Source organism: Schistocerca cancellata, unplaced genomic scaffold (genome assembly GCF_023864275.1).
Source record: "Schistocerca cancellata isolate TAMUIC-IGC-003103 unplaced genomic scaffold, iqSchCanc2.1 HiC_scaffold_318, whole genome shotgun sequence".
In the NCBI taxonomy this organism is placed as follows: Eukaryota; Metazoa; Arthropoda; class Insecta; order Orthoptera; family Acrididae; genus Schistocerca; species Schistocerca cancellata.
The window spans coordinates 231,763-257,912 of record NW_026046336.1 but is presented as its reverse complement, the minus strand read 5'-3'; the positions used below and the strand labels follow the sequence as shown (position 1 = coordinate 257,912).

The following is a 26,150-nucleotide window of genomic DNA, read 5'->3' as shown; positions in this document are numbered from 1 at the left end:
AACAGTCGAGAGAAACGGGCACGCAACGAAATTACTACGAGCAGCGGCATAGAGGGAGAAGAGACGCTGGTCCACTGTTGGATTGCTGCCATAGAAATGTTACATGGCAATACGCAGACCAATTCCCGCGAAGCAATGGGAGAATGTCTGCACCGAGGCCCGTTAGCTCAGTTGGTTAGAGCGTCGTGCTAATAACGCGAAGGTCGTGGGTTCGATCCCCCCACGGGCCACTACGATTTTACTATTTCAAAAAGGCAACGCCGATTTCCCCGCGGAAGTATGGTGACAAAGAAATCGTCACATTGTGTGGCAGCTGATAGGGGACCCGAACGCGACTTGTCGGGACGCGCTAAAACATTTCACTGGTCACAGCACGCTCAACACACAGTTTCTCGTCCGATCACCACAACTGCGCGACGTTGGGCGTTGTCAGTGCTTGGGCGGGTGACCGCCTGCGAATATAGGACACTGTCGACAGTTTCAATTCGTATTTCTCTTTCCTCTTCGGTTTCGGAGCTGCAGCGCTATTCGGTCAAGGGCACTGGCGCCACGTTTTGCCTCTCGGTATGCCAAGTCGCGCCGTGCGGCCACAGTGAAATGAAGGAGCGTGTTGTAAAATTTGCAACAAAGAAAAAAAAATGTACTAGTAATAAAACTGAATTTGTCCGACAGAACATGTAAAATCAGACAATACATGATAACAGGCAGCAGGTATTTACTTGAGGCATAAGTAATGTTGTGCCCGCCTCGCCATACCTCTCTCAGTCGTTTCGCGTGCTTGTCCTTTTGATATAGGCCGATTGGAGAGCGTCAGCTCTCGCGTCAGCTGAGCAAAGTCGAGACAAGTCGAGACTCAAGGGGAATCGACGCACACGCTATAGGGTGGCCTGCAGCGAGTAAGATGGGGAAAGAAACATTAATTTAAGGACGCGTGGCAAAAGTACTCATACGCAAAAGTAAAAGCCTGCTGCGGTGGCCGGGAATCGAACCCGGATCAACTGCTTGGAAGGCAACTATGCTGACCATTACACCACCACCGCACGGTTTCCTTCCGCGCCTCGCGAGCCGCGCTGTGTCTGCTTCCCGCCTGTCGGCGGCGGCCGAAGGTGGTCGTAGCTGTAGGCGCGTTACGGGGTAGGCGAGCCCATCCAGGCAGCGTCTCTAGGCACATTTCGCGTCCTTTGGCAAGAGTCGTCGCGTGCGTACTCCGCAAGAGTACTCAGACGATCATTTTTAAGCAGTGCGGTGCAGGATTCAGCGTCTGTAGCATTCTCTCGAGAGGATGCGACGGCGCTGGACGGCAGTCCCACTTTCCCCACAGACGTCTGCCGCGGAAAGCACCAGGAAGCTGTGAACTAGCTGAGCATCGGTGGTTCAGTGGTAGAATGCTCGCCTGCCACGCGGGCGGCCCGGGTTCGATTCCCGGCCGATGCATCGTTTTGTTTTTTCTCCGATAGTGGTGCTGCGTGTCTTTCGCACTCGAACTGCGTGAGCCATGAGAATGAACCGCGGGATTCCGTGTGGAAAGAAGCAATCATGCAGCGCGCACGACTGCTCGTTTGGACTCTTGCGTGCTATTGTACATACTGGCGTCGGCCTAGCATCGCAAGTTGCCTGCCGCGCCGGGAATGCACGTGTAGCAACAGAAAAAATGAGCCACGGAGTGCAGACTCTGTACCACTGGTATTCGGTACTTAGCAAGATTCCAGAAGGTGTGGCGATCGCCTGCCTCGGTAGCGCAGTAGGCAGCGCGTAAGTCTCATAATCTTAAGGTCGTGAGTTCGATCCTCACCCGGGGCATTTAATTTACTATCGTTCACAGCTAAGTCGACGGCTCTGGGGTTGCGAAGGAGCGAAACACTTAGTAGTTTGTTATCGACAAGGCTTCAACGACTCAGCGTGAAAATGTTTACTTCCCGTTATTACTAGTTGCAGTTCTTTTGTAAAATTTTCAAGAAAAAAAGTACTAGTAATAAAACTGAATTTCGTATGATATAACATGTAAAGTCACACAATGTATGACCTGCTATATAATGACAGGCAGCAGGTCTTTACTTGCGAAATAAGTAAATAAATATTACTACTTACAGCTTTGCTTTTCCTCCTACCGCTGCAACAACGAGGCCAAAAGCAATGGACTGTGACTTTTGCCATACGTGAGAAGATGCTCGCAAACAGGGAAAGTGCGTGACGGAATGCGAGTGGAGGGGGTATAAACCCGGAGAAGAATGTGCACGTCCGGTGTGGTCTAGTGGCTAGGATACCTGGCTTTCACCCAGGAGGCCCGGGTTCGATTCCCGGTACCGGAATGGAATTTTTTCGGAACAAATGACGACAAGTTTTGACCGTGCGAAATGCTGTTTCACGTCCTCCTCGCATTATAGCTACTGGTTGGTAAACGTCAGCTGACAACAGTCGAGAGAAACGGGCACGCAACGAAATTACTACGAGCAGCGGCATAGAGGGAGAAGAGACGCTGGTCCACTGTTGGATTGCTGCCATAGAAATGTTACATGGCAATACGCAGACCAATTCCCGCGAAGCAATGGGAGAATGTCTGCACCGAGGCCCGTTAGCTCAGTTGGTTAGAGCGTCGTGCTAATAACGCGAAGGTCGTGGGTTCGATCCCCCCACGGGCCACTACGATTTTACTATTTCAAAAAGGCAACGCCGATTTCCCCGCGGAAGTATGGTGACAAAGAAATCGTCACATTGTGTGGCAGCTGATAGGGGACCCGAACGCGACTTGTCGGGACGCGCTAAAACATTTCACTGGTCACAGCACGCTCAACACACAGTTTCTCGTCCGATCACCACAACTGCGCGACGTTGGGCGTTGTCAGTGCTTGGGCGGGTGACCGCCTGCGAATATAGGACACTGTCGACAGTTTCAATTCGTATTTCTCTTTCCTCTTCGGTTTCGGAGCTGCAGCGCAATTCGGTCAAGGGCACTGGCGCCACGTTTTGCCTCTCGGTATGCCAAGTCGCGCCGTGCGGCCACAGTGAAATGAAGGAGCGTGTTGTAAAATTTGCAACAAAGAAAAAAAAATGTACTAGTAATAAAACTGAATTTGTCCGACAGAACATGTAAAATCAGACAATACATGATAACAGGCAGCAGGTATTTACTTGAGGCATAAGTAATGTTGTGCCCGCCTCGCCATACCTCTCTCAGTCGTTTCGCGTGCTTGTCCTTTTGATATAGGCCGATTGGAGAGCGTCAGCTCTCGCGTCAGCTGAGCAAAGTCGAGACAAGTCGAGACTCAAGGGGAATCGACGCACACGCTATAGGGTGGCCTGCAGCGAGTAAGATGGGGAAAGAAACATTAATTTAAGGACGCGTGGCAAAAGTACTCATACGCAAAAGTAAAAGCCTGCTGCGGTGGCCGGGAATCGAACCCGGATCAACTGCTTGGAAGGCAACTATGCTGACCATTACACCACCACCGCACGGTTTCCTTCCACGCCTCGCGAGCCGCGCTGTGTCTGCTTCCCGCCTGTCGGCGGCGGCCGAAGGTGGTCGTAGCTGTAGGCGCGTTACGGGGTAGGCGAGCCCATCCAGGCAGCGTCTCTAGGCACATTTCGCGTCCTTTGGCAAGAGTCGTCGCGTGCGTACTCCGCAAGAGTACTCAGACGATCATTTTTAAGCAGTGCGGTGCAGGATTCAGCGTCTGTAGCATTCTCTCGAGAGGATGCGACGGCGCTGGACGGCAGTCCCACTTTCCCCACAGACGTCTGCCGCGGAAAGCACCAGGAAGCTGTGAACTAGCTGAGCATCGGTGGTTCAGTGGTAGAATGCTCGCCTGCCACGCGGGCGGCCCGGGTTCGATTCCCGGCCGATGCATCGTTTTGTTTTTTCTCCGATAGTGGTGCTGCGTGTCTTTCGCACTCGAACTGCGTGAGCCATGAGAATGAACCGCGGGATTCCGTGTGGAAAGAAGCAATCATGCAGCGCGCACGACTGCTCGTTTGGACTCTTGCGTGCTATTGTACATACTGGCGTCGGCCTAGCATCGCAAGTTGCCTGCCGCGCCGGGAATGCACGTGTAGCAACAGAAAAAATGAGCCACGGAGTGCAGACTCTGTACCACTGGTATTCGGTACTTAGCAAGATTCCAGAAGGTGTGGCGATCGCCTGCCTCGGTAGCGCAGTAGGCAGCGCGTAAGTCTCATAATCTTAAGGTCGTGAGTTCGATCCTCACCCGGGGCATTTAATTTACTATCGTTCACAGCTAAGTCGACGGCTCTGGGGTTGCGAAGGAGCGAAACACTTAGTAGTTTGTTATCGACAAGGCTTCAACGACTCAGCGTGAAAATGTTTACTTCCCGTTATTACTAGTTGCAGTTCTTTTGTAAAATTTTCAAGAAAAAAAGTACTAGTAATAAAACTGAATTTCGTATGATATAACATGTAAAGTCACACAATGTATGACCTGCTATATAATGACAGGCAGCAGGTCTTTACTTGCGAAATAAGTAAATAAATATTACTACTTACAGCTTTGCTTTTCCTCCTACCGCTGCAACAACGAGGCCAAAAGCAATGGACTGTGACTTTTGCCATACGTGAGAAGATGCTCGCAAACAGGGAAAGTGCGTGACGGAATGCGAGTGGAGGGGGTATAAACCCGGAGAAGAATGTGCACGTCCGGTGTGGTCTAGTGGCTAGGATACCTGGCTTTCACCCAGGAGGCCCGGGTTCGATTCCCGGTACCGGAATGGAATTTTTTCGGAACAAATGACGACAAGTTTTGACCGTGCGAAATGCTGTTTCACGTCCTCCTCGCATTATAGCTACTGGTTGGTAAACGTCAGCTGACAACAGTCGAGAGAAACGGGCACGCAACGAAATTACTACGAGCAGCGGCATAGAGGGAGAAGAGACGCTGGTCCACTGTTGGATTGCTGCCATAGAAATGTTACATGGCAATACGCAGACCAATTCCCGCGAAGCAATGGGAGAATGTCTGCACCGAGGCCCGTTAGCTCAGTTGGTTAGAGCGTCGTGCTAATAACGCGAAGGTCGTGGGTTCGATCCCCCCACGGGCCACTACGATTTTACTATTTCAAAAAGGCAACGCCGATTTCCCCGCGGAAGTATGGTGACAAAGAAATCGTCACATTGTGTGGCAGCTGATAGGGGACCCGAACGCGACTTGTCGGGACGCGCTAAAACATTTCACTGGTCACAGCACGCTCAACACACAGTTTCTCGTCCGATCACCACAACTGCGCGACGTTGGGCGTTGTCAGTGCTTGGGCGGGTGACCGCCTGCGAATATAGGACACTGTCGACAGTTTCAATTCGTATTTCTCTTTCCTCTTCGGTTTCGGAGCTGCAGCGCAATTCGGTCAAGGGCACTGGCGCCACGTTTTGCCTCTCGGTATGCCAAGTCGCGCCGTGCGGCCACAGTGAAATGAAGGAGCGTGTTGTAAAATTTGCAACAAAGAAAAAAAAATGTACTAGTAATAAAACTGAATTTGTCCGACAGAACATGTAAAATCAGACAATACATGATAACAGGCAGCAGGTATTTACTTGAGGCATAAGTAATGTTGTGCCCGCCTCGCCATACCTCTCTCAGTCGTTTCGCGTGCTTGTCCTTTTGATATAGGCCGATTGGAGAGCGTCAGCTCTCGCGTCAGCTGAGCAAAGTCGAGACAAGTCGAGACTCAAGGGGAATCGACGCACACGCTATAGGGTGGCCTGCAGCGAGTAAGATGGGGAAAGAAACATTAATTTAAGGACGCGTGGCAAAAGTACTCATACGCAAAAGTAAAAGCCTGCTGCGGTGGCCGGGAATCGAACCCGGATCAACTGCTTGGAAGGCAACTATGCTGACCATTACACCACCACCGCACGGTTTCCTTCCACGCCTCGCGAGCCGCGCTGTGTCTGCTTCCCGCCTGTCGGCGGCGGCCGAAGGTGGTCGTAGCTGTAGGCGCGTTACGGGGTAGGCGAGCCCATCCAGGCAGCGTCTCTAGGCACATTTCGCGTCCTTTGGCAAGAGTCGTCGCGTGCGTACTCCGCAAGAGTACTCAGACGATCATTTTTAAGCAGTGCGGTGCAGGATTCAGCGTCTGTAGCATTCTCTCGAGAGGATGCGACGGCGCTGGACGGCAGTCCCACTTTCCCCACAGACGTCTGCCGCGGAAAGCACCAGGAAGCTGTGAACTAGCTGAGCATCGGTGGTTCAGTGGTAGAATGCTCGCCTGCCACGCGGGCGGCCCGGGTTCGATTCCCGGCCGATGCATCGTTTTGTTTTTTCTCCGATAGTGGTGCTGCGTGTCTTTCGCACTCGAACTGCGTGAGCCATGAGAATCAACCGCGGGATTCCGTGTGGAAAGAAGCAATCATGCAGCGCGCACGACTGCTCGTTTGGACTCTTGCGTGCTATTGTACATACTGGCGTCGGCCTAGCATCGCAAGTTGCCTGCCGCGCCGGGAATGCACGTGTAGCAACAGAAAAAATGAGCCACGGAGTGCAGACTCTGTACCACTGGTATTCGGTACTTAGCAAGATTCCAGAAGGTGTGGCGATCGCCTGCCTCGGTAGCGCAGTAGGCAGCGCGTAAGTCTCATAATCTTAAGGTCGTGAGTTCGATCCTCACCCGGGGCATTTAATTTACTATCGTTCACAGCTAAGTCGACGGCTCTGGGGTTGCGAAGGAGCGAAACACTTAGTAGTTTGTTATCGACAAGGCTTCAACGACTCAGCGTGAAAATGTTTACTTCCCGTTATTACTAGTTGCAGTTCTTTTGTAAAATTTTCAAGAAAAAAAGTACTAGTAATAAAACTGAATTTCGTATGATATAACATGTAAAGTCACACAATGTATGACCTGCTATATAATGACAGGCAGCAGGTCTTTACTTGCGAAATAAGTAAATAAATATTACTACTTACAGCTTTGCTTTTCCTCCTACCGCTGCAACAACGAGGCCAAAAGCAATGGACTGTGACTTTTGCCATACGTGAGAAGATGCTCGCAAACAGGGAAAGTGCGTGACGGAATGCGAGTGGAGGGGGTATAAACCCGGAGAAGAATGTGCACGTCCGGTGTGGTCTAGTAGCTAGGATACCTGGCTTTCACCCAGGAGGCCCGGGTTCGATTCCCGGTACCGGAATGGAATTTTTTCGGAACAAATGACGACAAGTTTTGACCGTGCGAAATGCTGTTTCACGTCCTCCTCGCATTATAGCTACTGGTTGGTAAACGTCAGCTGACAACAGTCGAGAGAAACGGGCACGCAACGAAATTACTACGAGCAGCGGCATAGAGGGAGAAGAGACGCTGGTCCACTGTTGGATTGCTGCCATAGAAATGTTACATGGCAATACGCAGACCAATTCCCGCGAAGCAATGGGAGAATGTCTGCACCGAGGCCCGTTAGCTCAGTTGGTTAGAGCGTCGTGCTAATAACGCGAAGGTCGTGGGTTCGATCCCCCCACGGGCCACTACGATTTTACTATTTCAAAAAGGCAACGCCGATTTCCCCGCGGAAGTATGGTGACAAAGAAATCGTCACATTGTGTGGCAGCTGATAGGGGACCCGAACGCGACTTGTCGGGACGCGCTAAAACATTTCACTGGTCACAGCACGCTCAACACACAGTTTCTCGTCCGATCACCACAACTGCGCGACGTTGGGCGTTGTCAGTGCTTGGGCGGGTGACCGCCTGCGAATATAGGACACTGTCGACAGTTTCAATTCGTATTTCTCTTTCCTCTTCGGTTTCGGAGCTGCAGCGCAATTCGGTCAAGGGCACTGGCGCCACGTTTTGCCTCTCGGTATGCCAAGTCGCGCCGTGCGGCCACAGTGAAATGAAGGAGCGTGTTGTAAAATTTGCAACAAAGAAAAAAAAATGTACTAGTAATAAAACTGAATTTGTCCGACAGAACATGTAAAATCAGACAATACATGATAACAGGCAGCAGGTATTTACTTGAGGCATAAGTAATGTTGTGCCCGCCTCGCCATACCTCTCTCAGTCGTTTCGCGTGCTTGTCCTTTTGATATAGGCCGATTGGAGAGCGTCAGCTCTCGCGTCAGCTGAGCAAAGTCGAGACAAGTCGAGACTCAAGGGGAATCGACGCACACGCTATAGGGTGGCCTGCAGCGAGTAAGATGGGGAAAGAAACATTAATTTAAGGACGCGTGGCAAAAGTACTCATACGCAAAAGTAAAAGCCTGCTGCGGTGGCCGGGAATCGAACCCGGATCAACTGCTTGGAAGGCAACTATGCTGACCATTACACCACCACCGCACGGTTTCCTTCCACGCCTCGCGAGCCGCGCTGTGTCTGCTTCCCGCCTGTCGGCGGCGGCCGAAGGTGGTCGTAGCTGTAGGCGCGTTACGGGGTAGGCGAGCCCATCCAGGCAGCGTCTCTAGGCACATTTCGCGTCCTTTGGCAAGAGTCGTCGCGTGCGTACTCCGCAAGAGTACTCAGACGATCATTTTTAAGCAGTGCGGTGCAGGATTCAGCGTCTGTAGCATTCTCTCGAGAGGATGCGACGGCGCTGGACGGCAGTCCCACTTTCCCCACAGACGTCTGCCGCGGAAAGCACCAGGAAGCTGTGAACTAGCTGAGCATCGGTGGTTCAGTGGTAGAATGCTCGCCTGCCACGCGGGCGGCCCGGGTTCGATTCCCGGCCGATGCATCGTTTTGTTTTTTCTCCGATAGTGGTGCTGCGTGTCTTTCGCACTCGAACTGCGTGAGCCATGAGAATCAACCGCGGGATTCCGTGTGGAAAGAAGCAATCATGCAGCGCGCACGACTGCTCGTTTGGACTCTTGCGTGCTATTGTACATACTGGCGTCGGCCTAGCATCGCAAGTTGCCTGCCGCGCCGGGAATGCACGTGTAGCAACAGAAAAAATGAGCCACGGAGTGCAGACTCTGTACCACTGGTATTCGGTACTTAGCAAGATTCCAGAAGGTGTGGCGATCGCCTGCCTCGGTAGCGCAGTAGGCAGCGCGTAAGTCTCATAATCTTAAGGTCGTGAGTTCGATCCTCACCCGGGGCATTTAATTTACTATCGTTCACAGCTAAGTCGACGGCTCTGGGGTTGCGAAGGAGCGAAACACTTAGTAGTTTGTTATCGACAAGGCTTCAACGACTCAGCGTGAAAATGTTTACTTCCCGTTATTACTAGTTGCAGTTCTTTTGTAAAATTTTCAAGAAAAAAAGTACTAGTAATAAAACTGAATTTCGTATGATATAACATGTAAAGTCACACAATGTATGACCTGCTATATAATGACAGGCAGCAGGTCTTTACTTGCGAAATAAGTAAATAAATATTACTACTTACAGCTTTGCTTTTCCTCCTACCGCTGCAACAACGAGGCCAAAAGCAATGGACTGTGACTTTTGCCATACGTGAGAAGATGCTCGCAAACAGGGAAAGTGCGTGACGGAATGCGAGTGGAGGGGGTATAAACCCGGAGAAGAATGTGCACGTCCGGTGTGGTCTAGTAGCTAGGATACCTGGCTTTCACCCAGGAGGCCCGGGTTCGATTCCCGGTACCGGAATGGAATTTTTTCGGAACAAATGACGACAAGTTTTGACCGTGCGAAATGCTGTTTCACGTCCTCCTCGCATTATAGCTACTGGTTGGTAAACGTCAGCTGACAACAGTCGAGAGAAACGGGCACGCAACGAAATTACTACGAGCAGCGGCATAGAGGGAGAAGAGACGCTGGTCCACTGTTGGATTGCTGCCATAGAAATGTTACATGGCAATACGCAGACCAATTCCCGCGAAGCAATGGGAGAATGTCTGCACCGAGGCCCGTTAGCTCAGTTGGTTAGAGCGTCGTGCTAATAACGCGAAGGTCGTGGGTTCGATCCCCCCACGGGCCACTACGATTTTACTATTTCAAAAAGGCAACGCCGATTTCCCCGCGGAAGTATGGTGACAAAGAAATCGTCACATTGTGTGGCAGCTGATAGGGGACCCGAACGCGACTTGTCGGGACGCGCTAAAACATTTCACTGGTCACAGCACGCTCAACACACAGTTTCTCGTCCGATCACCACAACTGCGCGACGTTGGGCGTTGTCAGTGCTTGGGCGGGTGACCGCCTGCGAATATAGGACACTGTCGACAGTTTCAATTCGTATTTCTCTTTCCTCTTCGGTTTCGGAGCTGCAGCGCAATTCGGTCAAGGGCACTGGCGCCACGTTTTGCCTCTCGGTATGCCAAGTCGCGCCGTGCGGCCACAGTGAAATGAAGGAGCGTGTTGTAAAATTTGCAACAAAGAAAAAAAAATGTACTAGTAATAAAACTGAATTTGTCCGACAGAACATGTAAAATCAGACAATACATGATAACAGGCAGCAGGTATTTACTTGAGGCATAAGTAATGTTGTGCCCGCCTCGCCATACCTCTCTCAGTCGTTTCGCGTGCTTGTCCTTTTGATATAGGCCGATTGGAGAGCGTCAGCTCTCGCGTCAGCTGAGCAAAGTCGAGACAAGTCGAGACTCAAGGGGAATCGACGCACACGCTATAGGGTGGCCTGCAGCGAGTAAGATGGGGAAAGAAACATTAATTTAAGGACGCGTGGCAAAAGTACTCATACGCAAAAGTAAAAGCCTGCTGCGGTGGCCGGGAATCGAACCCGGATCAACTGCTTGGAAGGCAACTATGCTGACCATTACACCACCACCGCACGGTTTCCTTCCACGCCTCGCGAGCCGCGCTGTGTCTGCTTCCCGCCTGTCGGCGGCGGCCGAAGGTGGTCGTAGCTGTAGGCGCGTTACGGGGTAGGCGAGCCCATCCAGGCAGCGTCTCTAGGCACATTTCGCGTCCTTTGGCAAGAGTCGTCGCGTGCGTACTCCGCAAGAGTACTCAGACGATCATTTTTAAGCAGTGCGGTGCAGGATTCAGCGTCTGTAGCATTCTCTCGAGAGGATGCGACGGCGCTGGACGGCAGTCCCACTTTCCCCACAGACGTCTGCCGCGGAAAGCACCAGGAAGCTGTGAACTAGCTGAGCATCGGTGGTTCAGTGGTAGAATGCTCGCCTGCCACGCGGGCGGCCCGGGTTCGATTCCCGGCCGATGCATCGTTTTGTTTTTTCTCCGATAGTGGTGCTGCGTGTCTTTCGCACTCGAACTGCGTGAGCCATGAGAATGAACCGCGGGATTCCGTGTGGAAAGAAGCAATCATGCAGCGCGCACGACTGCTCGTTTGGACTCTTGCGTGCTATTGTACATACTGGCGTCGGCCTAGCATCGCAAGTTGCCTGCCGCGCCGGGAATGCACGTGTAGCAACAGAAAAAATGAGCCACGGAGTGCAGACTCTGTACCACTGGTATTCGGTACTTAGCAAGATTCCAGAAGGTGTGGCGATCGCCTGCCTCGGTAGCGCAGTAGGCAGCGCGTAAGTCTCATAATCTTAAGGTCGTGAGTTCGATCCTCACCCGGGGCATTTAATTTACTATCGTTCACAGCTAAGTCGACGGCTCTGGGGTTGCGAAGGAGCGAAACACTTAGTAGTTTGTTATCGACAAGGCTTCAACGACTCAGCGTGAAAATGTTTACTTCCCGTTATTACTAGTTGCAGTTCTTTTGTAAAATTTTCAAGAAAAAAAGTACTAGTAATAAAACTGAATTTCGTATGATATAACATGTAAAGTCACACAATGTATGACCTGCTATATAATGACAGGCAGCAGGTCTTTACTTGCGAAATAAGTAAATAAATATTACTACTTACAGCTTTGCTTTTCCTCCTACCGCTGCAACAACGAGGCCAAAAGCAATGGACTGTGACTTTTGCCATACGTGAGAAGATGCTCGCAAACAGGGAAAGTGCGTGACGGAATGCGAGTGGAGGGGGTATAAACCCGGAGAAGAATGTGCACGTCCGGTGTGGTCTAGTGGCTAGGATACCTGGCTTTCACCCAGGAGGCCCGGGTTCGATTCCCGGTACCGGAATGGAATTTTTTCGGAACAAATGACGACAAGTTTTGACCGTGCGAAATGCTGTTTCACGTCCTCCTCGCATTATAGCTACTGGTTGGTAAACGTCAGCTGACAACAGTCGAGAGAAACGGGCACGCAACGAAATTACTACGAGCAGCGGCATAGAGGGAGAAGAGACGCTGGTCCACTGTTGGATTGCTGCCATAGAAATGTTACATGGCAATACGCAGACCAATTCCCGCGAAGCAATGGGAGAATGTCTGCACCGAGGCCCGTTAGCTCAGTTGGTTAGAGCGTCGTGCTAATAACGCGAAGGTCGTGGGTTCGATCCCCCCACGGGCCACTACGATTTTACTATTTCAAAAAGGCAACGCCGATTTCCCCGCGGAAGTATGGTGACAAAGAAATCGTCACATTGTGTGGCAGCTGATAGGGGACCCGAACGCGACTTGTCGGGACGCGCTAAAACATTTCACTGGTCACAGCACGCTCAACACACAGTTTCTCGTCCGATCACCACAACTGCGCGACGTTGGGCGTTGTCAGTGCTTGGGCGGGTGACCGCCTGCGAATATAGGACACTGTCGACAGTTTCAATTCGTATTTCTCTTTCCTCTTCGGTTTCGGAGCTGCAGCGCAATTCGGTCAAGGGCACTGGCGCCACGTTTTGCCTCTCGGTATGCCAAGTCGCGCCGTGCGGCCACAGTGAAATGAAGGAGCGTGTTGTAAAATTTGCAACAAAGAAAAAAAAATGTACTAGTAATAAAACTGAATTTGTCCGACAGAACATGTAAAATCAGACAATACATGATAACAGGCAGCAGGTATTTACTTGAGGCATAAGTAATGTTGTGCCCGCCTCGCCATACCTCTCTCAGTCGTTTCGCGTGCTTGTCCTTTTGATATAGGCCGATTGGAGAGCGTCAGCTCTCGCGTCAGCTGAGCAAAGTCGAGACAAGTCGAGACTCAAGGGGAATCGACGCACACGCTATAGGGTGGCCTGCAGCGAGTAAGATGGGGAAAGAAACATTAATTTAAGGACGCGTGGCAAAAGTACTCATACGCAAAAGTAAAAGCCTGCTGCGGTGGCCGGGAATCGAACCCGGATCAACTGCTTGGAAGGCAACTATGCTGACCATTACACCACCACCGCACGGTTTCCTTCCACGCCTCGCGAGCCGCGCTGTGTCTGCTTCCCGCCTGTCGGCGGCGGCCGAAGGTGGTCGTAGCTGTAGGCGCGTTACGGGGTAGGCGAGCCCATCCAGGCAGCGTCTCTAGGCACATTTCGCGTCCTTTGGCAAGAGTCGTCGCGTGCGTACTCCGCAAGAGTACTCAGACGATCATTTTTAAGCAGTGCGGTGCAGGATTCAGCGTCTGTAGCATTCTCTCGAGAGGATGCGACGGCGCTGGACGGCAGTCCCACTTTCCCCACAGACGTCTGCCGCGGAAAGCACCAGGAAGCTGTGAACTAGCTGAGCATCGGTGGTTCAGTGGTAGAATGCTCGCCTGCCACGCGGGCGGCCCGGGTTCGATTCCCGGCCGATGCATCGTTTTGTTTTTTCTCCGATAGTGGTGCTGCGTGTCTTTCGCACTCGAACTGCGTGAGCCATGAGAATGAACCGCGGGATTCCGTGTGGAAAGAAGCAATCATGCAGCGCGCACGACTGCTCGTTTGGACTCTTGCGTGCTATTGTACATACTGGCGTCGGCCTAGCATCGCAAGTTGCCTGCCGCGCCGGGAATGCACGTGTAGCAACAGAAAAAATGAGCCACGGAGTGCAGACTCTGTACCACTGGTATTCGGTACTTAGCAAGATTCCAGAAGGTGTGGCGATCGCCTGCCTCGGTAGCGCAGTAGGCAGCGCGTAAGTCTCATAATCTTAAGGTCGTGAGTTCGATCCTCACCCGGGGCATTTAATTTACTATCGTTCACAGCTAAGTCGACGGCTCTGGGGTTGCGAAGGAGCGAAACACTTAGTAGTTTGTTATCGACAAGGCTTCAACGACTCAGCGTGAAAATGTTTACTTCCCGTTATTACTAGTTGCAGTTCTTTTGTAAAATTTTCAAGAAAAAAAGTACTAGTAATAAAACTGAATTTCGTATGATATAACATGTAAAGTCACACAATGTATGACCTGCTATATAATGACAGGCAGCAGGTCTTTACTTGCGAAATAAGTAAATAAATATTACTACTTACAGCTTTGCTTTTCCTCCTACCGCTGCAACAACGAGGCCAAAAGCAATGGACTGTGACTTTTGCCATACGTGAGAAGATGCTCGCAAACAGGGAAAGTGCGTGACGGAATGCGAGTGGAGGGGGTATAAACCCGGAGAAGAATGTGCACGTCCGGTGTGGTCTAGTGGCTAGGATACCTGGCTTTCACCCAGGAGGCCCGGGTTCGATTCCCGGTACCGGAATGGAATTTTTTCGGAACAAATGACGACAAGTTTTGACCGTGCGAAATGCTGTTTCACGTCCTCCTCGCATTATAGCTACTGGTTGGTAAACGTCAGCTGACAACAGTCGAGAGAAACGGGCACGCAACGAAATTACTACGAGCAGCGGCATAGAGGGAGAAGAGACGCTGGTCCACTGTTGGATTGCTGCCATAGAAATGTTACATGGCAATACGCAGACCAATTCCCGCGAAGCAATGGGAGAATGTCTGCACCGAGGCCCGTTAGCTCAGTTGGTTAGAGCGTCGTGCTAATAACGCGAAGGTCGTGGGTTCGATCCCCCCACGGGCCACTACGATTTTACTATTTCAAAAAGGCAACGCCGATTTCCCCGCGGAAGTATGGTGACAAAGAAATCGTCACATTGTGTGGCAGCTGATAGGGGACCCGAACGCGACTTGTCGGGACGCGCTAAAACATTTCACTGGTCACAGCACGCTCAACACACAGTTTCTCGTCCGATCACCACAACTGCGCGACGTTGGGCGTTGTCAGTGCTTGGGCGGGTGACCGCCTGCGAATATAGGACACTGTCGACAGTTTCAATTCGTATTTCTCTTTCCTCTTCGGTTTCGGAGCTGCAGCGCAATTCGGTCAAGGGCACTGGCGCCACGTTTTGCCTCTCGGTATGCCAAGTCGCGCCGTGCGGCCACAGTGAAATGAAGGAGCGTGTTGTAAAATTTGCAACAAAGAAAAAAAAATGTACTAGTAATAAAACTGAATTTGTCCGACAGAACATGTAAAATCAGACAATACATGATAACAGGCAGCAGGTATTTACTTGAGGCATAAGTAATGTTGTGCCCGCCTCGCCATACCTCTCTCAGTCGTTTCGCGTGCTTGTCCTTTTGATATAGGCCGATTGGAGAGCGTCAGCTCTCGCGTCAGCTGAGCAAAGTCGAGACAAGTCGAGACTCAAGGGGAATCGACGCACACGCTATAGGGTGGCCTGCAGCGAGTAAGATGGGGAAAGAAACATTAATTTAAGGACGCGTGGCAAAAGTACTCATACGCAAAAGTAAAAGCCTGCTGCGGTGGCCGGGAATCGAACCCGGATCAACTGCTTGGAAGGCAACTATGCTGACCATTACACCACCACCGCACGGTTTCCTTCCACGCCTCGCGAGCCGCGCTGTGTCTGCTTCCCGCCTGTCGGCGGCGGCCGAAGGTGGTCGTAGCTGTAGGCGCGTTACGGGGTAGGCGAGCCCATCCAGGCAGCGTCTCTAGGCACATTTCGCGTCCTTTGGCAAGAGTCGTCGCGTGCGTACTCCGCAAGAGTACTCAGACGATCATTTTTAAGCAGTGCGGTGCAGGATTCAGCGTCTGTAGCATTCTCTCGAGAGGATGCGACGGCGCTGGACGGCAGTCCCACTTTCCCCACAGACGTCTGCCGCGGAAAGCACCAGGAAGCTGTGAACTAGCTGAGCATCGGTGGTTCAGTGGTAGAATGCTCGCCTGCCACGCGGGCGGCCCGGGTTCGATTCCCGGCCGATGCATCGTTTTGTTTTTTCTCCGATAGTGGTGCTGCGTGTCTTTCGCACTCGAACTGCGTGAGCCATGAGAATGAACCGCGGGATTCCGTGTGGAAAGAAGCAATCATGCAGCGCGCACGACTGCTCGTTTGGACTCTTGCGTGCTATTGTACATACTGGCGTCGGCCTAGCATCGCAAGTTGCCTGCCGCGCCGGGAATGCACGTGTAGCAACAGAAAAAATGAGCCACGGAGTGCAGACTCTGTACCACTGGTATTCGGTACTTAGCAAGATTCCAGAAGGTGTGGCGATCGCCTGCCTCGGTAGCGCAGTAGGCAGCGCGTAAGTCTCATAATCTTAAGGTCGTGAGTTCGATCCTCACCCGGGGCATTTAATTTACTATCGTTCACAGCTAAGTCGACGGCTCTGGGGTTGCGAAGGAGCGAAACACTTAGTAGTTTGTTATCGACAAGGCTTCAACGACTCAGCGTGAAAATGTTTACTTCCCGTTATTACTAGTTGCAGTTCTTTTGTAAAATTTTCAAGAAAAAAAGTACTAGTAATAAAACTGAATTTCGTATGATATAACATGTAAAGTCACACAATGTATGACCTGCTATATAATGACAGGCAGCAGGTCTTTACTTGCGAAATAAGTAAATAAATATTACTACTTACAGCTTTGCTTTTCCTCCTACCGCTGCAACAACGAGGCCAAAAGCAATGGACTGTGACTTTTGCCATACGTGAGAAGATGCTCGCAAACAGGGAAAGTGCGTGACGGAATGCGAGTGGAGGGGGTATAAACCCGGAGAAGAATGTGCACGTCCGGTGTGGTCTAGTGGCTAGGATACCTGGCTTTCACCCAGGAGGCCCGGGTTCGATTCCCGGTACCGGAATGGAATTTTTTCGGAACAAATGACGACAAGTTTTGACCGTGCGAAATGCTGTTTCACGTCCTCCTCGCATTATAGCTACTGGTTGGTAAACGTCAGCTGACAACAGTCGAGAGAAACGGGCACGCAACGAAATTACTACGAGCAGCGGCATAGAGGGAGAAGAGACGCTGGTCCACTGTTGGATTGCTGCCATAGAAATGTTACATGGCAATACGCAGACCAATTCCCGCGAAGCAATGGGAGAATGTCTGCACCGAGGCCCGTTAGCTCAGTTGGTTAGAGCGTCGTGCTAATAACGCGAAGGTCGTGGGTTCGATCCCCCCACGGGCCACTACGATTTTACTATTTCAAAAAGGCAACGCCGATTTCCCCGCGGAAGTATGGTGACAAAGAAATCGTCACATTGTGTGGCAGCTGATAGGGGACCCGAACGCGACTTGTCGGGACGCGCTAAAACATTTCACTGGTCACAGCACGCTCAACACACAGTTTCTCGTCCGATCACCACAACTGCGCGACGTTGGGCGTTGTCAGTGCTTGGGCGGGTGACCGCCTGCGAATATAGGACACTGTCGACAGTTTCAATTCGTATTTCTCTTTCCTCTTCGGTTTCGGAGCTGCAGCGCAATTCGGTCAAGGGCACTGGCGCCACGTTTTGCCTCTCGGTATGCCAAGTCGCGCCGTGCGGCCACAGTGAAATGAAGGAGCGTGTTGTAAAATTTGCAACAAAGAAAAAAAAATGTACTAGTAATAAAACTGAATTTGTCCGACAGAACATGTAAAATCAGACAATACATGATAACAGGCAGCAGGTATTTACTTGAGGCATAAGTAATGTTGTGCCCGCCTCGCCATACCTCTCTCAGTCGTTTCGCGTGCTTGTCCTTTTGATATAGGCCGATTGGAGAGCGTCAGCTCTCGCGTCAGCTGAGCAAAGTCGAGACAAGTCGAGACTCAAGGGGAATCGACGCACACGCTATAGGGTGGCCTGCAGCGAGTAAGATGGGGAAAGAAACATTAATTTAAGGACGCGTGGCAAAAGTACTCATACGCAAAAGTAAAAGCCTGCTGCGGTGGCCGGGAATCGAACCCGGATCAACTGCTTGGAAGGCAACTATGCTGACCATTACACCACCACCGCACGGTTTCCTTCCACGCCTCGCGAGCCGCGCTGTGTCTGCTTCCCGCCTGTCGGCGGCGGCCGAAGGTGGTCGTAGCTGTAGGCGCGTTACGGGGTAGGCGAGCCCATCCAGGCAGCGTCTCTAGGCACATTTCGCGTCCTTTGGCAAGAGTCGTCGCGTGCGTACTCCGCAAGAGTACTCAGACGATCATTTTTAAGCAGTGCGGTGCAGGATTCAGCGTCTGTAGCATTCTCTCGAGAGGATGCGACGGCGCTGGACGGCAGTCCCACTTTCCCCACAGACGTCTGCCGCGGAAAGCACCAGGAAGCTGTGAACTAGCTGAGCATCGGTGGTTCAGTGGTAGAATGCTCGCCTGCCACGCGGGCGGCCCGGGTTCGATTCCCGGCCGATGCATCGTTTTGTTTTTTCTCCGATAGTGGTGCTGCGTGTCTTTCGCACTCGAACTGCGTGAGCCATGAGAATGAACCGCGGGATTCCGTGTGGAAAGAAGCAATCATGCAGCGCGCACGACTGCTCGTTTGGACTCTTGCGTGCTATTGTACATACTGGCGTCGGCCTAGCATCGCAAGTTGCCTGCCGCGCCGGGAATGCACGTGTAGCAACAGAAAAAATGAGCCACGGAGTGCAGACTCTGTACCACTGGTATTCGGTACTTAGCAAGATTCCAGAAGGTGTGGCGATCGCCTGCCTCGGTAGCGCAGTAGGCAGCGCGTAAGTCTCATAATCTTAAGGTCGTGAGTTCGATCCTCACCCGGGGCATTTAATTTACTATCGTTCACAGCTAAGTCGACGGCTCTGGGGTTGCGAAGGAGCGAAACACTTAGTAGTTTGTTATCGACAAGGCTTCAACGACTCAGCGTGAAAATGTTTACTTCCCGTTATTACTAGTTGCAGTTCTTTTGTAAAATTTTCAAGAAAAAAAGTACTAGTAATAAAACTGAATTTCGTATGATATAACATGTAAAGTCACACAATGTATGACCTGCTATATAATGACAGGCAGCAGGTCTTTACTTGCGAAATAAGTAAATAAATATTACTACTTACAGCTTTGCTTTTCCTCCTACCGCTGCAACAACGAGGCCAAAAGCAATGGACTGTGACTTTTGCCATACGTGAGAAGATGCTCGCAAACAGGGAAAGTGCGTGACGGAATGCGAGTGGAGGGGGTATAAACCCGGAGAAGAATGTGCACGTCCGGTGTGGTCTAGTAGCTAGGATACCTGGCTTTCACCCAGGAGGCCCGGGTTCGATTCCCGGTACCGGAATGGAATTTTTTCGGAACAAATGACGACAAGTTTTGACCGTGCGAAATGCTGTTTCACGTCCTCCTCGCATTATAGCTACTGGTTGGTAAACGTCAGCTGACAACAGTCGAGAGAAACGGGCACGCAACGAAATTACTACGAGCAGCGGCATAGAGGGAGAAGAGACGCTGGTCCACTGTTGGATTGCTGCCATAGAAATGTTACATGGCAATACGCAGACCAATTCCCGCGAAGCAATGGGAGAATGTCTGCACCGAGGCCCGTTAGCTCAGTTGGTTAGAGCGTCGTGCTAATAACGCGAAGGTCGTGGGTTCGATCCCCCCACGGGCCACTACGATTTTACTATTTCAAAAAGGCAACGCCGATTTCCCCGCGGAAGTATGGTGACAAAGAAATCGTCACATTGTGTGGCAGCTGATAGGGGACCCGAACGCGACTTGTCGGGACGCGCTAAAACATTTCACTGGTCACAGCACGCTCAACACACAGTTTCTCGTCCGATCACCACAACTGCGCGACGTTGGGCGTTGTCAGTGCTTGGGCGGGTGACCGCCTGCGAATATAGGACACTGTCGACAGTTTCAATTCGTATTTCTCTTTCCTCTTCGGTTTCGGAGCTGCAGCGCAATTCGGTCAAGGGCACTGGCGCCACGTTTTGCCTCTCGGTATGCCAAGTCGCGCCGTGCGGCCACAGTGAAATGAAGGAGCGTGTTGTAAAATTTGCAACAAAGAAAAAAAAATGTACTAGTAATAAAACTGAATTTGTCCGACAGAACATGTAAAATCAGACAATACATGATAACAGGCAGCAGGTATTTACTTGAGGCATAAGTAATGTTGTGCCCGCCTCGCCATACCTCTCTCAGTCGTTTCGCGTGCTTGTCCTTTTGATATAGGCCGATTGGAGAGCGTCAGCTCTCGCGTCAGCTGAGCAAAGTCGAGACAAGTCGAGACTCAAGGGGAATCGACGCACACGCTATAGGGTGGCCTGCAGCGAGTAAGATGGGGAAAGAAACATTAATTTAAGGACGCGTGGCAAAAGTACTCATACGCAAAAGTAAAAGCCTGCTGCGGTGGCCGGGAATCGAACCCGGATCAACTGCTTGGAAGGCAACTATGCTGACCATTACACCACCACCGCACGGTTTCCTTCCACGCCTCGCGAGCCGCGCTGTGTCTGCTTCCCGCCTGTCGGCGGCGGCCGAAGGTGGTCGTAGCTGTAGGCGCGTTACGGGGTAGGCGAGCCCATCCAGGCAGCGTCTCTAGGCACATTTCGCGTCCTTTGGCAAGAGTCGTCGCGTGCGTACTCCGCAAGAGTACTCAGACGATCATTTTTAAGCAGTGCGGTGCAGGATTCAGCGTCTGTAGCATTCTCTCGAGAGGATGCGACGGCGCTGGACGGCAGTCCCACTTTCCCCACAGACGTCTGCCGCGGAAAGCACCAGGAAGCTGTGAACTAGCTGAGCATCGGTGGTTCAGTGGTAGAATGCTCGCCTGCCACGCGGGCGGCCCGGGTTCGATTCCCGGCCGATGCATCGTTTTGTTTTTTCTCCGATAGTGGTGCTGCGTGTCTTTCGCACTCGAACTGCGTGAGCCATGAGAATGAACCGCGGGATTCCGTGTGGAAAGAAGCAATCATGCAGCGCGCACGACTGCTCGTTTGGACTCTTGCGTGCTATTGTACATACTGGCGTCGGCCTAGCATCGCAAGTTGCCTGCCGCGCCGGGAATGCACGTGTAGCAACAGAAAAAATGAGCCACGGAGTGCAGACTCTGTACCACTGGTATTCGGTACTTAGCAAGATTCCAGAAGGTGTGGCGATCGCCTGCCTCGGTAGCGCAGTAGGCAGCGCGTAAGTCTCATAATCTTAAGGTCGTGAGTTCGATCCTCACCCGGGGCATTTAATTTACTATCGTTCACAGCTAAGTCGACGGCTCTGGGGTTGCGAAGGAGCGAAACACTTAGTAGTTTGTTATCGACAAGGCTTCAACGACTCAGCGTGAAAATGTTTACTTCCCGTTATTACTAGTTGCAGTTCTTTTGTAAAATTTTCAAGAAAAAAAGTACTAGTAATAAAACTGAATTTCGTATGATATAACATGTAAAGTCACACAATGTATGACCTGCTATATAATGACAGGCAGCAGGTCTTTACTTGCGAAATAAGTAAATAAATATTACTACTTACAGCTTTGCTTTTCCTCCTACCGCTGCAACAACGAGGCCAAAAGCAATGGACTGTGACTTTTGCCATACGTGAGAAGATGCTCGCAAACAGGGAAAGTGCGTGACGGAATGCGAGTGGAGGGGGTATAAACCCGGAGAAGAATGTGCACGTCCGGTGTGGTCTAGTGGCTAGGATACCTGGCTTTCACCCAGGAGGCCCGGGTTCGATTCCCGGTACCGGAATGGAATTTTTTCGGAACAAATGACGACAAGTTTTGACCGTGCGAAATGCTGTTTCACGTCCTCCTCGCATTATAGCTACTGGTTGGTAAACGTCAGCTGACAACAGTCGAGAGAAACGGGCACGCAACGAAATTACTACGAGCAGCGGCATAGAGGGAGAAGAGACGCTGGTCCACTGTTGGATTGCTGCCATAGAAATGTTACATGGCAATACGCAGACCAATTCCCGCGAAGCAATGGGAGAATGTCTGCACCGAGGCCCGTTAGCTCAGTTGGTTAGAGCGTCGTGCTAATAACGCGAAGGTCGTGGGTTCGATCCCCCCACGGGCCACTACGATTTTACTATTTCAAAAAGGCAACGCCGATTTCCCCGCGGAAGTATGGTGACAAAGAAATCGTCACATTGTGTGGCAGCTGATAGGGGACCCGAACGCGACTTGTCGGGACGCGCTAAAACATTTCACTGGTCACAGCACGCTCAACACACAGTTTCTCGTCCGATCACCACAACTGCGCGACGTTGGGCGTTGTCAGTGCTTGGGCGGGTGACCGCCTGCGAATATAGGACACTGTCGACAGTTTCAATTCGTATTTCTCTTTCCTCTTCGGTTTCGGAGCTGCAGCGCTATTCGGTCAAGGGCACTGGCGCCACGTTTTGCCTCTCGGTATGCCAAGTCGCGCCGTGCGGCCACAGTGAAATGAAGGAGCGTGTTGTAAAATTTGCAACAAAGAAAAAAAAATGTACTAGTAATAAAACTGAATTTGTCCGACAGAACATGTAAAATCAGACAATACATGATAACAGGCAGCAGGTATTTACTTGAGGCATAAGTAATGTTGTGCCCGCCTCGCCATACCTCTCTCAGTCGTTTCGCGTGCTTGTCCTTTTGATATAGGCCGATTGGAGAGCGTCAGCTCTCGCGTCAGCTGAGCAAAGTCGAGACAAGTCGAGACTCAAGGGGAATCGACGCACACGCTATAGGGTGGCCTGCAGCGAGTAAGATGGGGAAAGAAACATTAATTTAAGGACGCGTGGCAAAAGTACTCATACGCAAAAGTAAAAGCCTGCTGCGGTGGCCGGGAATCGAACCCGGATCAACTGCTTGGAAGGCAACTATGCTGACCATTACACCACCACCGCACGGTTTCCTTCCGCGCCTCGCGAGCCGCGCTGTGTCTGCTTCCCGCCTGTCGGCGGCGGCCGAAGGTGGTCGTAGCTGTAGGCGCGTTACGGGGTAGGCGAGCCCATCCAGGCAGCGTCTCTAGGCACATTTCGCGTCCTTTGGCAAGAGTCGTCGCGTGCGTACTCCGCAAGAGTACTCAGACGATCATTTTTAAGCAGTGCGGTGCAGGATTCAGCGTCTGTAGCATTCTCTCGAGAGGATGCGACGGCGCTGGACGGCAGTCCCACTTTCCCCACAGACGTCTGCCGCGGAAAGCACCAGGAAGCTGTGAACTAGCTGAGCATCGGTGGTTCAGTGGTAGAATGCTCGCCTGCCACGCGGGCGGCCCGGGTTCGATTCCCGGCCGATGCATCGTTTTGTTTTTTCTCCGATAGTGGTGCTGCGTGTCTTTCGCACTCGAACTGCGTGAGCCATGAGAATGAACCGCGGGATTCCGTGTGGAAAGAAGCAATCATGCAGCGCGCACGACTGCTCGTTTGGACTCTTGCGTGCTATTGTACATACTGGCGTCGGCCTAGCATCGCAAGTTGCCTGCCGCGCCGGGAATGCACGTGTAGCAACAGAAAAAATGAGCCACGGAGTGCAGACTCTGTACCACTGGTATTCGGTACTTAGCAAGATTCCAGAAGGTGTGGCGATCGCCTGCCTCGGTAGCGCAGTAGGCAGCGCGTAAGTCTCATAATGTTAAGGTCGTGAGTTCGATCCTCACCCGGGGCATTTAATTTACTATCGTTCACAGCTAAGTCGACGGCTCTGGGGTTGCGAAGGAGCGAAACACTTAGTAGTTTGTTATCGACAAGGCTTCAACGACTCAGCGTGAAAATGTTTACTTCCCGTTATTACTAGTTGCAGTTCTTTTGTAAAATTTTCAAGAAAAAAAGTACTAGTAATAAAACTGAATTTCGTATGATATAACATGTAAAGTCACACAATGTATGACCTGCTATATAATGACAGGCAGCAGGTCTTTACTTGCGAAATAAGTAAATAAATATTACTACTTACAGCTTTGCTTTTCCTCCTACCGCTGCAACAACGAGGCCAAAAGCAATGGACTGTGACTTTTGCCATACGTGAGAAGATGCTCGCAAACAGGGAAAGTGCGTGACGGAATGCGAGTGGAGGGGGTATAAACCCGGAGAAGAATGTGCACGTCCGGTGTGGTCTAGTGGCTAGGATACCTGGCTTTCACCCAGGAGGCCCGGGTTCGATTCCCGGTACCGGAATGGAATTTTTTCGGAACAAATGACGACAAGTTTTGACCGTGCGAAATGCTGTTTCACGTCCTCCTCGCATTATAGCTACTGGTTGGTAAACGTCAGCTGACAACAGTCGAGAGAAACGGGCACGCAACGAAATTACTACGAGCAGCGGCATAGAGGGAGAAGAGACGCTGGTCCACTGTTGGATTGCTGCCATAGAAATGTTACATGGCAATACGCAGACCAATTCCCGCGAAGCAATGGGAGAATGTCTGCACCGAGGCCCGTTAGCTCAGTTGGTTAGAGCGTCGTGCTAATAACGCGAAGGTCGTGGGTTCGATCCCCCCACGGGCCACTACGATTTTACTATTTCAAAAAGGCAACGCCGATTTCCCCGCGGAAGTATGGTGACAAAGAAATCGTCACATTGTGTGGCAGCTGATAGGGGACCCGAACGCGACTTGTCGGGACGCGCTAAAACATTTCACTGGTCACAGCACGCTCAACACACAGTTTCTCGTCCGATCACCACAACTGCGCGACGTTGGGCGTTGTCAGTGCTTGGGCGGGTGACCGCCTGCGAATATAGGACACTGTCGACAGTTTCAATTCGTATTTCTCTTTCCTCTTCGGTTTCGGAGCTGCAGCGCTATTCGGTCAAGGGCACTGGCGCCACGTTTTGCCTCTCGGTATGCCAAGTCGCGCCGTGCGGCCACAGTGAAATGAAGGAGCGTGTTGTAAAATTTGCAACAAAGAAAAAAAAATGTACTAGTAATAAAACTGAATTTGTCCGACAGAACATGTAAAATCAGACAATACATGATAACAGGCAGCAGGTATTTACTTGAGGCATAAGTAATGTTGTGCCCGCCTCGCCATACCTCTCTCAGTCGTTTCGCGTGCTTGTCCTTTTGATATAGGCCGATTGGAGAGCGTCAGCTCTCGCGTCAGCTGAGCAAAGTCGAGACAAGTCGAGACTCAAGGGGAATCGACGCACATGCTATAGGGTGGCCTGCAGCGAGTAAGATGGGGAAAGAAACATTAATTTAAGGACGCGTGGCAAAAGTACTCATACGCAAAAGTAAAAGCCTGCTGCGGTGGCCGGGAATCGAACCCGGATCAACTGCTTGGAAGGCAACTATGCTGACCATTACACCACCACCGCACGGTTTCCTTCCACGCCTCGCGAGCCGCGCTGTGTCTGCTTCCCGCCTGTCGGCGGCGGCCGAAGGTGGTCGTAGCTGTAGGCGCGTTACGGGGTAGGCGAGCCCATCCAGGCAGCGTCTCTAGGCACATTTCGCGTCCTTTGGCAAGAGTCGTCGCGTGCGTACTCCGCAAGAGTACTCAGACGATCATTTTTAAGCAGTGCGGTGCAGGATTCAGCGTCTGTAGCATTCTCTCGAGAGGATGCGACGGCGCTGGACGGCAGTCCCACTTTCCCCACAGACGTCTGCCGCGGAAAGCACCAGGAAGCTGTGAACTAGCTGAGCATCGGTGGTTCAGTGGTAGAATGCTCGCCTGCCACGCGGGCGGCCCGGGTTCGATTCCCGGCCGATGCATCGTTTTGTTTTTTCTCCGATAGTGGTGCTGCGTGTCTTTCGCACTCGAACTGCGTGAGCCATGAGAATGAACCGCGGGATTCCGTGTGGAAAGAAGCAATCATGCAGCGCGCACGACTGCTCGTTTGGACTCTTGCGTGCTATTGTACATACTGGCGTCGGCCTAGCATCGCAAGTTGCCTGCCGCGCCGGGAATGCACGTGTAGCAACAGAAAAAATGAGCCACGGAGTGCAGACTCTGTACCACTGGTATTCGGTACTTAGCAAGATTCCAGAAGGTGTGGCGATCGCCTGCCTCGGTAGCGCAGTAGGCAGCGCGTAAGTCTCATAATCTTAAGGTCGTGAGTTCGATCCTCACCCGGGGCATTTAATTTACTATCGTTCACAGCTAAGTCGACGGCTCTGGGGTTGCGAAGGAGCGAAACACTTAGTAGTTTGTTATCGACAAGGCTTCAACGACTCAGCGTGAAAATGTTTACTTCCCGTTATTACTAGTTGCAGTTCTTTTGTAAAATTTTCAAGAAAAAAAGTACTAGTAATAAAACTGAATTTCGTATGATATAACATGTAAAGTCACACAATGTATGACCTGCTATATAATGACAGGCAGCAGGTC

At 51.4% G+C, this 26,150-nt stretch overlaps 54 non-coding genes across 54 annotated transcripts; 43 read left to right on the top strand and 11 right to left on the bottom strand.

Annotated features, from left to right (window-relative positions):
* The first annotated feature begins 156 nt into the window (after positions 1-156).
* Positions 157-230, top strand: Trnai-aau (transfer RNA isoleucine (anticodon AAU)). Its single transcript has one exon. It is a non-coding gene; the product is annotated as a tRNA-Ile (tRNA).
* A 738-nt stretch (positions 231-968) lies between these two features.
* Trnag-ucc (transfer RNA glycine (anticodon UCC)) lies at positions 969-1,040 on the bottom strand. The gene has a single exon. It is a non-coding gene; the product is annotated as a tRNA-Gly (tRNA).
* A 323-nt stretch (positions 1,041-1,363) lies between these two features.
* On the top strand, positions 1,364-1,434 carry Trnag-gcc (transfer RNA glycine (anticodon GCC)). Its single transcript has one exon. It is a non-coding gene; the product is annotated as a tRNA-Gly (tRNA).
* Positions 1,435-1,727: 293 nt separating this feature from the next.
* On the top strand, positions 1,728-1,800 carry Trnam-cau (transfer RNA methionine (anticodon CAU)). Its single transcript has one exon. It is a non-coding gene; the product is annotated as a tRNA-Met (tRNA).
* A 437-nt stretch (positions 1,801-2,237) lies between these two features.
* Trnae-uuc (transfer RNA glutamic acid (anticodon UUC)) lies at positions 2,238-2,309 on the top strand. The gene has a single exon. It is a non-coding gene; the product is annotated as a tRNA-Glu (tRNA).
* A 257-nt stretch (positions 2,310-2,566) lies between these two features.
* Trnai-aau (transfer RNA isoleucine (anticodon AAU)) lies at positions 2,567-2,640 on the top strand. Its single transcript has one exon. It is a non-coding gene; the product is annotated as a tRNA-Ile (tRNA).
* A 738-nt stretch (positions 2,641-3,378) lies between these two features.
* Positions 3,379-3,450, bottom strand: Trnag-ucc (transfer RNA glycine (anticodon UCC)). The gene has a single exon. It is a non-coding gene; the product is annotated as a tRNA-Gly (tRNA).
* Positions 3,451-3,773: 323 nt separating this feature from the next.
* Trnag-gcc (transfer RNA glycine (anticodon GCC)) lies at positions 3,774-3,844 on the top strand. The gene has a single exon. It is a non-coding gene; the product is annotated as a tRNA-Gly (tRNA).
* A 293-nt stretch (positions 3,845-4,137) lies between these two features.
* Positions 4,138-4,210, top strand: Trnam-cau (transfer RNA methionine (anticodon CAU)). Its single transcript has one exon. It is a non-coding gene; the product is annotated as a tRNA-Met (tRNA).
* Positions 4,211-4,647: 437 nt separating this feature from the next.
* On the top strand, positions 4,648-4,719 carry Trnae-uuc (transfer RNA glutamic acid (anticodon UUC)). The gene has a single exon. It is a non-coding gene; the product is annotated as a tRNA-Glu (tRNA).
* A 257-nt stretch (positions 4,720-4,976) lies between these two features.
* Trnai-aau (transfer RNA isoleucine (anticodon AAU)) lies at positions 4,977-5,050 on the top strand. The gene has a single exon. It is a non-coding gene; the product is annotated as a tRNA-Ile (tRNA).
* Positions 5,051-5,788: 738 nt separating this feature from the next.
* Trnag-ucc (transfer RNA glycine (anticodon UCC)) lies at positions 5,789-5,860 on the bottom strand. The gene has a single exon. It is a non-coding gene; the product is annotated as a tRNA-Gly (tRNA).
* A 323-nt stretch (positions 5,861-6,183) lies between these two features.
* Positions 6,184-6,254, top strand: Trnag-gcc (transfer RNA glycine (anticodon GCC)). The gene has a single exon. It is a non-coding gene; the product is annotated as a tRNA-Gly (tRNA).
* Positions 6,255-6,547: 293 nt separating this feature from the next.
* Trnam-cau (transfer RNA methionine (anticodon CAU)) lies at positions 6,548-6,620 on the top strand. The gene has a single exon. It is a non-coding gene; the product is annotated as a tRNA-Met (tRNA).
* A 437-nt stretch (positions 6,621-7,057) lies between these two features.
* On the top strand, positions 7,058-7,129 carry Trnae-uuc (transfer RNA glutamic acid (anticodon UUC)). Its single transcript has one exon. It is a non-coding gene; the product is annotated as a tRNA-Glu (tRNA).
* A 257-nt stretch (positions 7,130-7,386) lies between these two features.
* Trnai-aau (transfer RNA isoleucine (anticodon AAU)) lies at positions 7,387-7,460 on the top strand. Its single transcript has one exon. It is a non-coding gene; the product is annotated as a tRNA-Ile (tRNA).
* Positions 7,461-8,198: 738 nt separating this feature from the next.
* On the bottom strand, positions 8,199-8,270 carry Trnag-ucc (transfer RNA glycine (anticodon UCC)). Its single transcript has one exon. It is a non-coding gene; the product is annotated as a tRNA-Gly (tRNA).
* A 323-nt stretch (positions 8,271-8,593) lies between these two features.
* Trnag-gcc (transfer RNA glycine (anticodon GCC)) lies at positions 8,594-8,664 on the top strand. Its single transcript has one exon. It is a non-coding gene; the product is annotated as a tRNA-Gly (tRNA).
* Positions 8,665-8,957: 293 nt separating this feature from the next.
* On the top strand, positions 8,958-9,030 carry Trnam-cau (transfer RNA methionine (anticodon CAU)). Its single transcript has one exon. It is a non-coding gene; the product is annotated as a tRNA-Met (tRNA).
* A 437-nt stretch (positions 9,031-9,467) lies between these two features.
* On the top strand, positions 9,468-9,539 carry Trnae-uuc (transfer RNA glutamic acid (anticodon UUC)). Its single transcript has one exon. It is a non-coding gene; the product is annotated as a tRNA-Glu (tRNA).
* Positions 9,540-9,796: 257 nt separating this feature from the next.
* Trnai-aau (transfer RNA isoleucine (anticodon AAU)) lies at positions 9,797-9,870 on the top strand. The gene has a single exon. It is a non-coding gene; the product is annotated as a tRNA-Ile (tRNA).
* A 738-nt stretch (positions 9,871-10,608) lies between these two features.
* Trnag-ucc (transfer RNA glycine (anticodon UCC)) lies at positions 10,609-10,680 on the bottom strand. The gene has a single exon. It is a non-coding gene; the product is annotated as a tRNA-Gly (tRNA).
* A 323-nt stretch (positions 10,681-11,003) lies between these two features.
* Positions 11,004-11,074, top strand: Trnag-gcc (transfer RNA glycine (anticodon GCC)). The gene has a single exon. It is a non-coding gene; the product is annotated as a tRNA-Gly (tRNA).
* A 293-nt stretch (positions 11,075-11,367) lies between these two features.
* Positions 11,368-11,440, top strand: Trnam-cau (transfer RNA methionine (anticodon CAU)). The gene has a single exon. It is a non-coding gene; the product is annotated as a tRNA-Met (tRNA).
* Positions 11,441-11,877: 437 nt separating this feature from the next.
* On the top strand, positions 11,878-11,949 carry Trnae-uuc (transfer RNA glutamic acid (anticodon UUC)). Its single transcript has one exon. It is a non-coding gene; the product is annotated as a tRNA-Glu (tRNA).
* A 257-nt stretch (positions 11,950-12,206) lies between these two features.
* Trnai-aau (transfer RNA isoleucine (anticodon AAU)) lies at positions 12,207-12,280 on the top strand. The gene has a single exon. It is a non-coding gene; the product is annotated as a tRNA-Ile (tRNA).
* A 738-nt stretch (positions 12,281-13,018) lies between these two features.
* On the bottom strand, positions 13,019-13,090 carry Trnag-ucc (transfer RNA glycine (anticodon UCC)). Its single transcript has one exon. It is a non-coding gene; the product is annotated as a tRNA-Gly (tRNA).
* A 323-nt stretch (positions 13,091-13,413) lies between these two features.
* On the top strand, positions 13,414-13,484 carry Trnag-gcc (transfer RNA glycine (anticodon GCC)). The gene has a single exon. It is a non-coding gene; the product is annotated as a tRNA-Gly (tRNA).
* Positions 13,485-13,777: 293 nt separating this feature from the next.
* On the top strand, positions 13,778-13,850 carry Trnam-cau (transfer RNA methionine (anticodon CAU)). Its single transcript has one exon. It is a non-coding gene; the product is annotated as a tRNA-Met (tRNA).
* A 437-nt stretch (positions 13,851-14,287) lies between these two features.
* Positions 14,288-14,359, top strand: Trnae-uuc (transfer RNA glutamic acid (anticodon UUC)). Its single transcript has one exon. It is a non-coding gene; the product is annotated as a tRNA-Glu (tRNA).
* Positions 14,360-14,616: 257 nt separating this feature from the next.
* Positions 14,617-14,690, top strand: Trnai-aau (transfer RNA isoleucine (anticodon AAU)). The gene has a single exon. It is a non-coding gene; the product is annotated as a tRNA-Ile (tRNA).
* A 738-nt stretch (positions 14,691-15,428) lies between these two features.
* Positions 15,429-15,500, bottom strand: Trnag-ucc (transfer RNA glycine (anticodon UCC)). The gene has a single exon. It is a non-coding gene; the product is annotated as a tRNA-Gly (tRNA).
* A 323-nt stretch (positions 15,501-15,823) lies between these two features.
* On the top strand, positions 15,824-15,894 carry Trnag-gcc (transfer RNA glycine (anticodon GCC)). Its single transcript has one exon. It is a non-coding gene; the product is annotated as a tRNA-Gly (tRNA).
* A 293-nt stretch (positions 15,895-16,187) lies between these two features.
* Trnam-cau (transfer RNA methionine (anticodon CAU)) lies at positions 16,188-16,260 on the top strand. Its single transcript has one exon. It is a non-coding gene; the product is annotated as a tRNA-Met (tRNA).
* Positions 16,261-16,697: 437 nt separating this feature from the next.
* Positions 16,698-16,769, top strand: Trnae-uuc (transfer RNA glutamic acid (anticodon UUC)). Its single transcript has one exon. It is a non-coding gene; the product is annotated as a tRNA-Glu (tRNA).
* A 257-nt stretch (positions 16,770-17,026) lies between these two features.
* Positions 17,027-17,100, top strand: Trnai-aau (transfer RNA isoleucine (anticodon AAU)). Its single transcript has one exon. It is a non-coding gene; the product is annotated as a tRNA-Ile (tRNA).
* A 738-nt stretch (positions 17,101-17,838) lies between these two features.
* Positions 17,839-17,910, bottom strand: Trnag-ucc (transfer RNA glycine (anticodon UCC)). The gene has a single exon. It is a non-coding gene; the product is annotated as a tRNA-Gly (tRNA).
* A 323-nt stretch (positions 17,911-18,233) lies between these two features.
* Positions 18,234-18,304, top strand: Trnag-gcc (transfer RNA glycine (anticodon GCC)). The gene has a single exon. It is a non-coding gene; the product is annotated as a tRNA-Gly (tRNA).
* A 293-nt stretch (positions 18,305-18,597) lies between these two features.
* Positions 18,598-18,670, top strand: Trnam-cau (transfer RNA methionine (anticodon CAU)). The gene has a single exon. It is a non-coding gene; the product is annotated as a tRNA-Met (tRNA).
* Positions 18,671-19,107: 437 nt separating this feature from the next.
* Positions 19,108-19,179, top strand: Trnae-uuc (transfer RNA glutamic acid (anticodon UUC)). Its single transcript has one exon. It is a non-coding gene; the product is annotated as a tRNA-Glu (tRNA).
* A 257-nt stretch (positions 19,180-19,436) lies between these two features.
* Positions 19,437-19,510, top strand: Trnai-aau (transfer RNA isoleucine (anticodon AAU)). Its single transcript has one exon. It is a non-coding gene; the product is annotated as a tRNA-Ile (tRNA).
* Positions 19,511-20,248: 738 nt separating this feature from the next.
* Trnag-ucc (transfer RNA glycine (anticodon UCC)) lies at positions 20,249-20,320 on the bottom strand. The gene has a single exon. It is a non-coding gene; the product is annotated as a tRNA-Gly (tRNA).
* A 323-nt stretch (positions 20,321-20,643) lies between these two features.
* Positions 20,644-20,714, top strand: Trnag-gcc (transfer RNA glycine (anticodon GCC)). Its single transcript has one exon. It is a non-coding gene; the product is annotated as a tRNA-Gly (tRNA).
* Positions 20,715-21,007: 293 nt separating this feature from the next.
* Trnam-cau (transfer RNA methionine (anticodon CAU)) lies at positions 21,008-21,080 on the top strand. The gene has a single exon. It is a non-coding gene; the product is annotated as a tRNA-Met (tRNA).
* Positions 21,081-21,517: 437 nt separating this feature from the next.
* Positions 21,518-21,589, top strand: Trnae-uuc (transfer RNA glutamic acid (anticodon UUC)). The gene has a single exon. It is a non-coding gene; the product is annotated as a tRNA-Glu (tRNA).
* Positions 21,590-21,846: 257 nt separating this feature from the next.
* Trnai-aau (transfer RNA isoleucine (anticodon AAU)) lies at positions 21,847-21,920 on the top strand. The gene has a single exon. It is a non-coding gene; the product is annotated as a tRNA-Ile (tRNA).
* A 738-nt stretch (positions 21,921-22,658) lies between these two features.
* Positions 22,659-22,730, bottom strand: Trnag-ucc (transfer RNA glycine (anticodon UCC)). The gene has a single exon. It is a non-coding gene; the product is annotated as a tRNA-Gly (tRNA).
* A 323-nt stretch (positions 22,731-23,053) lies between these two features.
* Trnag-gcc (transfer RNA glycine (anticodon GCC)) lies at positions 23,054-23,124 on the top strand. Its single transcript has one exon. It is a non-coding gene; the product is annotated as a tRNA-Gly (tRNA).
* A 293-nt stretch (positions 23,125-23,417) lies between these two features.
* Trnam-cau (transfer RNA methionine (anticodon CAU)) lies at positions 23,418-23,490 on the top strand. The gene has a single exon. It is a non-coding gene; the product is annotated as a tRNA-Met (tRNA).
* Positions 23,491-23,927: 437 nt separating this feature from the next.
* On the top strand, positions 23,928-23,999 carry Trnae-uuc (transfer RNA glutamic acid (anticodon UUC)). The gene has a single exon. It is a non-coding gene; the product is annotated as a tRNA-Glu (tRNA).
* A 257-nt stretch (positions 24,000-24,256) lies between these two features.
* On the top strand, positions 24,257-24,330 carry Trnai-aau (transfer RNA isoleucine (anticodon AAU)). The gene has a single exon. It is a non-coding gene; the product is annotated as a tRNA-Ile (tRNA).
* A 738-nt stretch (positions 24,331-25,068) lies between these two features.
* Trnag-ucc (transfer RNA glycine (anticodon UCC)) lies at positions 25,069-25,140 on the bottom strand. The gene has a single exon. It is a non-coding gene; the product is annotated as a tRNA-Gly (tRNA).
* Positions 25,141-25,463: 323 nt separating this feature from the next.
* On the top strand, positions 25,464-25,534 carry Trnag-gcc (transfer RNA glycine (anticodon GCC)). The gene has a single exon. It is a non-coding gene; the product is annotated as a tRNA-Gly (tRNA).
* Positions 25,535-25,827: 293 nt separating this feature from the next.
* On the top strand, positions 25,828-25,900 carry Trnam-cau (transfer RNA methionine (anticodon CAU)). The gene has a single exon. It is a non-coding gene; the product is annotated as a tRNA-Met (tRNA).
* The last annotated feature ends 250 nt before the right edge of the window (positions 25,901-26,150 follow it).